Source organism: Chiloscyllium punctatum, chromosome 8 (genome assembly GCF_047496795.1).
Source record: "Chiloscyllium punctatum isolate Juve2018m chromosome 8, sChiPun1.3, whole genome shotgun sequence".
NCBI classification, from domain to species: domain Eukaryota; kingdom Metazoa; phylum Chordata; class Chondrichthyes; order Orectolobiformes; family Hemiscylliidae; genus Chiloscyllium; species Chiloscyllium punctatum.
Window position 1 is genome coordinate 10,559,837 of NC_092746.1, and position 12,650 is coordinate 10,572,486.

Below are 12,650 nucleotides of genomic sequence, written 5' to 3' on the forward strand. Positions count from 1 at the left end.
CAGTTTGACAAGCCCTGGCCCAAAGACACCACACTTCAAAGATATCATGACTTAAAGGATCACATGCCACTGGCCAATGATTTGAACCTGCTTGAAATGTGGGCTCGGTCACAAACTTAACAAATAAACAAGTAGTTAATTAAATGTGGATGCCACATGAGTAGCTGTTAATTATATCGAGAATGAGCAGCCAACAGAAAGCAGCTAGTCAACTTGTTCACATTATTTTGAGTTGTGATTTTAGTTTCATTTGGAAATTCCTGAACTTGTGAAATTAACTTTATGATACAAGAAATTCAAACAAAAGTGTTCTGAATAAAATGCTTATTCATCATTGTAAGATTGCCCGTATGGTATGGTCAAACACTGGAAACACTTCTTTGCAGAGTCGGAGACATTAGTTGAAGTAATAACAAAAAAAGAACACTGCTAGATGCTGGAAATCCAAAAGAAAACAGAAAATGATGGAAATGCAGCTGCGACTGTGGAAACAGAGACTGAGTTCAGGTCTGTGACCTTTCTTTGGAACAGCGAATGATTAGAAATGTAATGTGTTTCACCAACTCGGCTGACAAAAGGAAGCTCTGTGATAAGGCGGAAGATAAGAGTGATTGCATATAGAAAAACAAAATCATCTTGCAGGGTCAAAGGAAACGATAAAAGGGCAAGAAAATAAATGAAGAATCTAGAAACATGTCTGGAGCAGGTGTGCCATTGTCTGAAAGAATTAAATACGAGAAAAACTAAAGCAGACAAAGAAAAGCAGATGAAATGGAGGCTGAAATTAAAGTCTGAAATTGAAACGGGGGCTGTAAAATGCTGAATTATGAGATGAGAAACTAAAGTCTAAATATCTGGGATTTTCAACTCTAGAGAATTCTGGAAGATCGAAATCAGTGCATCCACTATCAGTGCAACAACTTATTTTAAAGCCTTCAGATATAAGCCTCTAGCTCCTGGGGATTCTAGCACTGGAAGGATTGACAGCAGTTCAACTGATCAATTCGTCAATCTGGGGGGGGGGGGGGGGGTGGGGGGGTGGATGCATTCAAGTGGCAGAATTTCAGTCCCTCCGTTATGGAAGGTCTGGTGGTGGGTAAAGCATTTAATCAGGTAGAAAGGTGGTAGTGGTGGGAGACAATCCTGCTGTCACATCCCCCCAACTGTTGCAATTAAGTGTGTGTTGGCAGGATCCATGGTTGCCCTTCTCAATGTACTTCTTAAGTGGGCAACATATTATAACATAATTATAGGGCCACATTTAAGTATTCAATAATTTTGCATCACATTTGTGTTTCCCTTGCAAGTTCTGTTCCTTTCTTTTTCTCCCACCCCAGTTTGACATCTGTACAGTATGGCCAACTGCAGTGACATTATTTCTTAACCGTTACCGAGTACGGTCTGTCCTTTCTCCAGGGTGCTGGCTTTCCCCCTCATGATTATATTCTTTATAATTATGAGGACTATCACAAAGCCTGAATTGACCCCAATCTACCTTTTGAAGGCATCTGTTCCAGATCTACCACTTAGGTCAATTGAGTTATATCATGAGGAAGCCGATCTAGGATTGTGCTGTAGATTCTTGGCCATCCAAATCCTTGGAGCACTCTTTGCAGAACCTCATGATTTATAGAATAAAGTACTTTGGTCAGTTTGATGAATACAGTCTGTTGTTATTCTCGTTGCTTTTCTTGCCAACGATGGTCATGTCAGAAGTTCATTTGGGAGGTCTAAAGGCACAATGTGTCTCTGGAAAGATTCTCATAGCCATAGGTGAATACACATCAGAACTTTCCCTGGTCTGGACACAATACTTCAGTCATTTTATGGCCCAAGCTAACTTTCTTCTTACTCTTATAGCATCCTGAAGTCAGGAGGGGTGAAGTTTTTTTCCCTGCCAAACCCAAAGAATGAGTAGATGAAGTCTTGACGTGATCAGAAGCTATGAAGACCTCAGCTAGAATTTTACCCAAACTGCAGCCTTTGCTGGTTTAATCCACTCTATTATTTACTACAGAATTCCCACAATGGTGATTCACCCATAGCTTCTAACACAGAGAATAGAGGGGTAGTCTGAAGTGTACCAACTGTAGAATTATAATAAGAGGTTTTCAAAGTTTGGGAGAAGATTTGTAGCTCGGGTGCTCGTTGTGGTTCTGTTCGCCGAGCTGGGAATTTGTCTTGCAACCGTTTCGTCCCCTGTCTAGGTGACATCCTCAGTGCCTGGGAGCCTCCTGTGAAGCGCTTCTGTGATCTTTCCTCCGGCATTTGTAGTGGTTTGAATCTGTCACTTCCGGTTGTCAGTTCCAGCTGTCCGTTGCAGTGGCCGGTATATTGGGTCCAGACTCTATCAACAAACACATCGACCTGGACCCAATATACCAGCCACTACAATGGACAGCTGGAACTGACAACCGGAAGCGGCAGAGACAGGCCACTATAAATGCCGGAGGAAACATCACAGAAGCGCTTCACAGGAGGCTCCCAAGCACTGAGGATGTCACCTAGACAGGGGACGAAACGTTTGCAAGACATATTCCCAGCTCGGCGAACAGAACCACAACAATAATAAGAGGTTATTGAAAATGTTCTTTTCACAATTGAAGATTGCATTTTCTTCCTTAGGAAGAGAAACCATCATTTGAATTAAGGGAGTTTTATCCATATGATCTTGGTCTGTAGGTAGTCCTGGCGGCTTTAAGAAAGCTTTGCGTGTCATGGTAGTCAACATACTATTGCTCTAGGCAGAGGTGGGTGCATACATAAATTCACACCCAGTCAGCTGAACATTCCATATATATATATCCCAAGAACCGAAAAGCTCCGAAATCCGAAGGTTTTTTTGTGAAGTTTTTTTCTCATTAACAAGGTTGTTTGGCAAGCAAACAGTTAAGTGAAAGCAAGGACTGCAGATGCTGGAGATTAAAGTCAAGATTAGAGTGGTGCTGGAAATGCACAGCAAGTCAGGCAGCTGTGGCCATGAGGAGCAGGAAAATCGACGTTTCGGGCAGGAAATCTGAGAGAAATGTCAACAGCAACGTAGTCCCTCTGCTTTATTCAATAGGCTAACCATTGAAGCAACACTCGTGTCCTTTTTGAAGACAACTGCATAAACATTCTGGCAAGATGTACTTAATACAAACTATGGTGTACTGGACACTATATCCAGGGAAAGAAATGAGTCTCCCCAGTCAGGACCTGTTTTCTCAACTTTGAAGTAGTCAGTGTTTTAGGAGAAGATGAACATAATGTTTCAAATACACTTTGGAGATCTCCTTGAAGTGTGGCAGCTTGACATTAATGACTGACCAGAGCTTGCTACCAATCATTCAAAATGATGACAACTTGTCTTACACACTGTAGCATGTTTTGAGCCCAAATGTCTGAATTATAAGGCAGAGCAGCATCAAGGAAGGAAAGAAAAGTCAATAAATAGAACATAGAATGTCACAGCACAGTACAGGCCCTTCAGCCCTCGATGTTGCACCGACCTGTGAAATTAATCTGATGCCCATCTAACCTACACTATAACCCATATGTATGTTCAATGCCCATTTAAATGCCCTTAACGCTGGCGGGCCGTTCCATGCCCCTAATACTCCCTGCGTAAAGAAGCTACTTCTAACATCTGTCCTACATCCATCATCCCCCAAGTTAAAGCTATTTCCTCTCGTGTTAGCCTTCACCATCCAAGGAAAAAGGCTCTCACTGTCCACCCCATCTCACCCTCTGATTATCTTATACGCCTCGATTAAGTCACCACTCAAAATTCTTCTTTCCAGTGAAAACAGCCTCAGTTCCCTCAGCATTTCCTTTTAAGACCTTCCTTCCATACCAGACAACATCCTAGTAAATCTCCTCTGAACTCTTTCCAAAGCTTCCACATCCTTCCTATAATGCGGTGACTAGAAATGTGTGCAATACTCCAGGTATGGCCTTACCAGTGTCTTGTGCAGCTGAAGCATGACCTCGTGGCTCTGAAACTCAATCCCCCTACCAATAAATGGCAACACACCATATGCCTTCTTAACAACTCTAACAACCTGGGTGGCAACGTTCAAGGATTTATGTACATGGACACTGAGATCTCTCTGTTCATTTACCATTAGCCCGGTACTCTGCATTCCTGTTATTTCTTCTGAAGTGAACTGCTTCACACTTTTCCGCATTAAACTCCATTTGTCACTTCTCCACCCAGCTCTGCATCTTACCTATGTCCCACTGTAACCCATAACATCCTTCGGCATTATCCATGACTCTGCCTATATTAGTGTCATCTGCAAATTTACTAATCCATCCTTCCACGCCCTCATCCAGGTCATTTATAAAAATGACAAACAGCAGTGGCCCCAGAACAGATCCTTGTGGTACACCACTGGTAACTAAGCTCCAGGATGAACATTTCCCATCAACCACCACCCTCTGTCTTCTTTCAGCTAGCCAATTTCTGAAACAATTCGCTATATCACCTTCAATCCCAAAACTCTGCATTTTGTGCAATAGCCCATCATGTGGAACCTTATCAAACACCTTACTGAAGTCCATATACACCACATCAACCACTCTACCTTCATCCATCTGTTTTGTCACCTTCTCAAAGAACTCAACATGGTTAGTTAGACGCAACCTACCCTTCACAAAACCATGTTGACTGTTATTCCTTTCCAGATGGCCTTAAATCCTACCTCTTATAACCTTTCCAACACTTTGCCCACAACCAAAATAAGGCTCACTGGCCTATAATTACTACAGTCATCTTGACTCCCCTTCTTAAGCAAGGGAACAACATTTGCTATCCTCCAGTCTACTGGCACTACTCCTGTCGAAAATGATGACATAAAGATCAAAGCCAAAGGCTCTGCAATATCCTCCCTGGCTTCCCAGAGAATCCAAGAATAATCCCATCCGTCCCTGGGGCCTTATCTATTATCAGATCTCCCAAAATTGCTAAAACCTCCTTGTTGTCAACCGCAATCCCATCTAATCTAGTGGCCTGTATTTCTGTATTCTCACTAACATTGCCCTTTTCCAATGTGAATACTTTTGAAAAGTATTCATAAAGCGCTTCCCAATCTTACTCTAGTCATTATTTTACTCCTGCAGTCCAGACTCAACTACCTTACATGACACCTTGCCCATGTGCTCAAAGATAGGTGCATTAAGAATTGGCCTCTTCAGTCACATGATGACCTTCAGCAGTAGCTAGTGACCCTGAGTAGAGACACCAACTACCATCATCACAGATGACTGTCCTTGATCAATGCTACTTCTATTAGTCTTTCCTGGTTTCCCTACTGTTCCTGAATACCTTGTATCCAGGAATATTTAATATCTAATCCTGCCTTTTCTCTAAACAAGGTCTCCATTAAAACCACAGTATTATATTTCCAATTTGTTATCTACATGCAGTTCAATAAATGTATTCATGATACTCTATATTCACTTATATGTCTCAAACATTTATCCTATCTGCAAATGAGGCCAGAGAACAGCTCCCTAAAAACCCTCTCATTTGTAGGTTATATTAGGTTACTATTGAAATTCTTTCTCCTCTTCCTCACTCAATGTGCTGATTGTTCTGCTCTGTGTAACCTCACCTCCTTCTCTAAGACATGTTCAATTGTCAGAGGAAGCTCTACCAGCCTATCAAAGTCTCAAAGCATTATGTTTCAGCACAAGCTTGAAGAAAATACTGCAGCAAGACTACTTTCTATAATTTATTCAAACTTCAATTAAATAGAGGAGCGTTCCAAAGGCACAAACAGTTGCATGAGGACTCATTGAAAAAAATTGAGCAACAAGACTGGTGGCTTTTCAAGATCACTTTAAATAGCTTTGGCAGTGACATGGCTGCTGACGATGGGAGGGAGGCTGGTACTGGAAGGAATACTGGTATCTTCATTTTGTTTAACATTATACTCATGGTTCAGGTAGATTGGGTTAAGACCAGATCTTAGTTGGAGCATAGAGTTTAAAAAATGGCAACCATGGGACCAAATCAACATTGCACGCTGACTGACATATTAAAGTGGACAAGCAAATCGTGGATCTTATTCAGGATTGAGGTGTTTAGGAAGAAAAATAGTTCATGTCAACTACCTTCCACCCAACAAACAATAATTCTTCAGAGTCCAGAGAGAATGTAATTGGGGAGAATGTTAAAACATCCGGATCTTCTGAAAATATATAGTCAATGACTTGGAGAAGATGCAGAATGATTAATGTAAATATGTAAACAAATATGGAACAATATAAGGGCCTGTTCCTGCGCTGTACTGTGTTCAATATAATCTAATTATTATGACAACAAAAAGATTTGGGATAGTAAGCACCGCTAACTGATAATGGTATGTGTCTGAGTAGACCTGGGGCTTGTGTGCTCCTAACAGTCTCTCTGTCGTAATGTAGGGCATTTTCTTAAAATCTATTTAGAATTCCAATAATGCAAAGAAGCTCATATTGTTCACTTCATGAGTCTTTCCTAGTTTGACCAGAAAGGTGATTATCCATTCTGGATCACTTCAGACTTGAGGGAACCCACATATGACAAGTTTACTTCTTCAGTCTTACTCTGGAGATTATTCAAAAATATATATCCAGTTCAAATGCACAGACAAAGAAAAGAGAGAAAAAAGCAGAAAAGAATCAAAAGGAAGTGTGGGCAAAGTGGATGAACCCCAGGCTCAGAAGCTCGACTCCACTGTCGTCTCACCAGAAGCCTACTGGAAGAAAGACATTAGTTAACCAGATGGGTTTTTATGACAATCGACAACAGGTTTGTGGTCATCATCTGGTCATTTTAATTCCAGAACTGTTTATTAAATTCAAATTTCATCTGCAATGGTAAAACATTTGCTTGGGGACATGTCCTACGCAACTGAAGCAAGACTTCTTTATTCCTGCACACAGATCCTCTTGTGATAAAGGCCAACACACTATTTGCTTCCTGAACTGCCTGCAATACCAGCATGCTAGTTTTCAGTGATTTATGAACTAGGACATCTATGTCCTTTTGGAAGTGAATCACTCACTATTCAAGGAATACTCTGCACCTTCATTCTCCTACTAAAATCGATAACCTCACACATGTCCATGTTATATTCCATCTTCCAATTCATCGCCCATCCACTCAGCCTAGCTAAATCCCTCTTCAGCCCCTTTGCATCATTCTCAATACTAACATTATACCAAGTTTTGAATCATCTACAAACTTGAAGATATTACAATTGCTCCCGACATCCAAAAGGTTTGATCCAGATTGAGGACAGCTGAGGCTCAAGCACTAATACTATTTGTACCCCACTGGTCACAGCCTGCCAGCCTAAGAATGAGCCATTTAATCCAACTCTCTGCGTTCTGTCTGTTAAGCAATGTTCAATCCATATTAGTTAATTAACCCAATTACATACACATTAATTCTGATTTCTAAACTCATGTGTGGGATTTTATCAGAAGCCTTCTGAAAATCCAAACCCATCTCACCTGCTGATTTCCTCTTATTGACTTTGCTTGAACCATTCTCTATAAACTCTATCAGATTTTTGAAATATGATTTCCCTTTCATAAACCTGTTGATATTATCTAATCGGATAAGTATTTTCTAAATATACAGTAATCACATCCTTTATTTTAGATTCCAGCAATTTCCTGATTGTGACAGGTCTGTAGTTTCCTTTCTCTCTCTCTTGCTCTCCTTTCTTAAATATAGTATTACATTTGCAACATTCCAATCTGCAGAAACCATTGTAGAATTATTATATTTTTAAAAAACAATCACCCATGAACCCATTATGTCTGTAGCTTTCTCTTTCAGCACTCAGCAGTGAAAGTCATCTGGTCCCAGGGTTTTATCAACTTTCAATCCCATTAATTTCTCTCCTACCATTTGTTTTAATACAGGTAATAATAATTTTTTTTCAGTTCCATTCGTTCATGAGACAAATGTATCTTAATGATGAAAGTGAGATTTCTTGTGTCTGCCACCATCAAGACAGATACAAGGTACTTAATGAGTTTCTCTGCAAAGTTATTTTATTTCATATTGTTAGCTCTTCTGTCTCTGCCTAGAACGCACCCACAGCTGCCTTTGCTAAATCTTTTTCCTTTCTTACACACCTGCAGAAAATGTTGCAACCTATTCTTATATTTCTTCTTATTTTGTATTAATAATTTGTTTTCCATTTTGACCTTCTTTGATGAATTCAAAACCTTTTCCAATTCATAGGCTTACAGTGTCTTTTGGTAAAAGTTTTCTTCAAATTCCCTTGTTAACTATTCATGTGTCACATTTTCTGTTGGGTAATTATTTTCCCTATAGGAGTGAATTTATTTTGTAAATCAGTCTGTAGTTCTTTAGATAACAGCCATTCCCTAGCTACTGTCAAACCTTTTAATACTTAACACTCTCGTAACTCCTTTGCCACAGGATCTCCCAACATCCCTCTTGATTACAGCCGACACCGTTTCCTCTGGACTATGAAGGCATGGTCGAGTTCCCCTGGTCAGATCTTGCTGCCTGTAATTGTATTTATTTCTTGGACTTTAATGAGAAAAGATTATAAATGTGGGTAGTAACAGATTTTTAAAAATATTTGTTCATGTCGTGTTACTGGCCAGCATTCATCTTTGAGAAGTAGATGATGAGCTACATTTTTAAATTGTTGCATTCAATGTGGTGTAGATACACTTACATTCTGTTTGAGGAGTTTAATTCAGTAATGATGAATATGTTAAGCCTTTCTCTTTTGGGATCATTCTCATGAACCTCTTCTGGACCCATTTCAGGGCCAGTGCACCCTCCCTGAGGTATAGGGCCCAAACTTGCTCACGATACTCTAAAAGAGGTCTGATCAGAGACTTAGAAAGCCTCAGACGAAGATCCCTGCATTTATATTCTAGTTCTTTCAAAATAAATGCCAACACTGTATTTGCCTTTCTAACCACTGATTCAGCCTGCAAGTTTATCTTAAGAGAATCCTGAACTAGGACTCCCAAGACTCTTTGCACTCCAGATTTCTGAATTTTCTCCCCATTTGGAAAATAGTCTATGGCTCTATCCTTCCGATCAAAGTGCATGACCTTACACTTTCCCATGTTGTCTTCCATCTGCCACTTCTTTGCCCACTCTCCTAACCTGTCTAAATCCTTCTGTAGCCTACCTACCTCCTCAATGCTACCTGTCCCTCCATCTATCTTTGTATCATCTGCAATCTTAGACAGAATGTCCTCAGTTCCTTCATCTAGATCATTAATGTATACAATGAAGAGTTGTGATCTCAAAACTGACCCTTGCAGAACACCACTACTCACCAGCTGCCATTCTAAGAAGGACCCTTTTATCCCCCATCTTTGCTTTCTGTCAATCTTCTATCCATGCTAGCACCTTGCCTTTCACATCATGGCCCCTTATTTTCTTCAGTAGACTCCTGTGCGGTACCTTGGCAAAGGCCTTCTTGAAGTCCAGGTAGATGACATCCATTGGGTCTCCCTGGTCTAACCTGTTCATTGTCTCCTTAAAGAATTCTAACAGATTTGTCAGGTATGACCTCCCCATGATGAAACCATGCTGACTGTCTTATTTTACTATGGATTTCCAAGTATTCAGAAATCTCATCTTTCACAATAGGATCCATAACCTTACCAACGACTGAGGTCAGACTAATCAGCCTATAATTTCTTGTCTTTTGCCTTACTCCCTTCTTAAACAGGGGTGTCACATTAGTGATTTTACAGTCCTTGAGACCCTTCCTGACTCCAGTAATTCCTGGAAGATCATCACTAATGTCTCCACTATCTCTCCAGCTATTTCCTTCAGAACTCTGGTGTGTAGTCCATCTGCTCCAGGTAATTTACCCACCTTCGGATCTTTCAGTTTTTCTAGTAGATTCTCCTTGGTGATGGCCACCATACTTACCTCTGAACTCAAACTCTCTTGAATGTTTGGGATGTTACTCATGTCTTTCACCATGAAAACTGACACAAAGTACTTGTTCAGTTCTTCTGCCATTTCTTTGTTCCCCATCACTACTTCTTCCGCATCTTTTTCCAGTGGCCCAATATTTTCTTTTGTCTCTCTCTTGCCCTTTATATATCAAAAGCAACTCTTGCAATCTTCTTTTATATTACTAGCTAGCTTACTCTTATATTTAATCTTCTCCCTCCTTCTTCTTTCCTCATTCTTTTCTGTTGGTCTTTGTAGGCTTCCCACTGCCCTTCATCACATTTTATGCTTTCTCTTTTGCTTTTATGTTGTCCCTGACGTCTATTGTCAGTCATGGTTGCGTCATCCTCCCTTTAATATGCTTCTTTTCCCTTGGGATGAATCTCTGCTGTGTCTTCTGAATTACTCCCAGAAACTCCTGCCATTGCAGTTCCACTGTTTTTTCTGCTAGGCTCCTCTGACAGTCAACTCTGGTTAGATTCTACCTCATGCCACTATAGTTGCCTTTATTTAACTGTAATTACCATTACACCTGTTTCCACCTTCTCCCTCTCAAATTGCAATGTAATTTCTGTCATGTTCTGGTCACTGCCTCTGAAGGGTTTTTTTCACTTTAAGCTCTCTTATCAAGTCTGACTCATTGCACAAATGCAGAATTGCTTGTTCCCTCGTCGGCTGCACCACAAGCTGCTCCAAAAAGCCAATATTTTTCAGAGACCAACTGCCTTGCTCACTAATTAGAAAACTAAACATTTGATTTATCAGGCTAGGTTTCATTATGAAATGTGACTTGTCCAATATAACCATCAGCTGGGATCATAACACAGGGCTGGAGTACTTTGATTGGATTCATTGGGTACAGGGTCACGTTGCTTTCTATATTGCATGCTGCTTCTGCTGTATCAAATGTATGGAGCCCTGTGCTGGCATCTCCCTTTTAAGCACCAGTTTCTGCTCTTGGCATGCTCTGCAACAAGATGATTCATGAGGATGAGTTCAAATCGTTAATTTGCCTCTTTTAGGTTCTCTCATCACCTACCGTGGGCATTTTAAAAAATTAATTAGAAATTACATTCCACCAGCAACATGGTGAAACTTAAACTTGTGACACCAAAGCATTTGACCAAGCCTCTGTGTTACTGATCCAGTAAAATTACGACTATGCTCTCATTTCTGTGTGCGATCGCTTGTGGTTAAAATGCTATGAGTCTGTGAAGTGAGTGGTGCTTTTGGGTTACAATAGTAAACGATATGTGTACATCAATGTACATGTCAATGTTTCTTTCCATTCAAGTGTTGCCCATATCTTCTTTAAATATGTCATTATCATAAAATAAAACCTTGACCAAACTGTCATTGCAAAACACAGCCAGATCTCTAACCTCAATTGCCTCTCACAAAGCAGTGAATGTTGCCATTTCTTAAATGCTTCCCCTCCCTTCTCAGAGCTCTATGTTTGAATCACTCCACTAAGATTTCTACTGCTGCTGCAGTAATGAAGCATCTTTTGTCAAGTTTACTAATGGCATCCTATGTGACTGTGACAAAGGGATACTTTTCCTCTTCATCCTTCTGAGCCTAGCTGCAGCCCTTGGCATGGTTGACCACAGATTCCCCTTATATGCCTCTCCTCTGTTGTCCAGTTGCGTGGGGCTGCACTCAACTGGTTCCATTTATATCTATTTTTCAGAGCCAATGTACCACATATATTGCCTTGCTTTTCTGCTCCCTGACATATCCCATAATTTGTTCCTTGTTCCCATTCTTTTCCTCATAGATTCTTGACTGACAAGAAAGTCAAAAGATATAGAGGTTAGAAAGGAAAATGGCAGCCACAATCAGAGAAACCATGAAACATAAAGCCGCTCAGGGAAGGGCTGTTGCCTTACTCCTGCCTATATTTTGGAAGCATATCTACATGCTGTCTTTCAATTGTATTATCCAAAAGCACTGCATTAGAGTAATATTTGTCTGCTGAATAGGTCCAATTTTGCCTTGCCAGCCCCTCTCCCAACTCTTCCACAATTATTGCTCAATTGATATTCAGAACTGGATCAGCAGAAGTTTCCTCCAGTTAAATTTTGGGGACACTAATGTCATAGTTGTTGGTCCTCATTCCAAACTCCACAATTTCCTAGCTACAGGTTGAAAGAAAACATGACATTTTGTAAACTTGGTGTTATATTTGATTCTGAAAGGAGATTCTGGTCACATGTCCACATCATCAACAAGATGCCAATTTCCACATCTGTAATATCATTATAACTCATCTTCATCTCAGCCCATTTTATTTCTACTTTCATTACAATGAAACTTGAAAATTTTAATGCACGGTTGGATGTACTCTGACATACTATTGTCTAGAAACTTGAGATTATTCTAAAAGCTGCAGCCCAAATCCTTATTTGCACCATTTCATATTTTCTTGTGCTCAGGAGCTGGCAAGATAAAATTGGACTATTCCAACATACAAAGTTATCTAACCTATATTGGCTTCCAGTCAAACAGAGCTTTAAATTAACATCCTGATCTTAGTTTTCAAATCTTCCAATGGCCTCACACTTCCCAACTTTGTAATCTCTGTAGTCCCACATCAACATCTCCTCAAAATGCCCAGCCAAGCAGCAACCTGGATTGTAGCAGACAGGAAACAAACAGGCCACATACAAGCATTGTTATCTTTAAGGCAAGTAATTTGGGTAGCATGGTG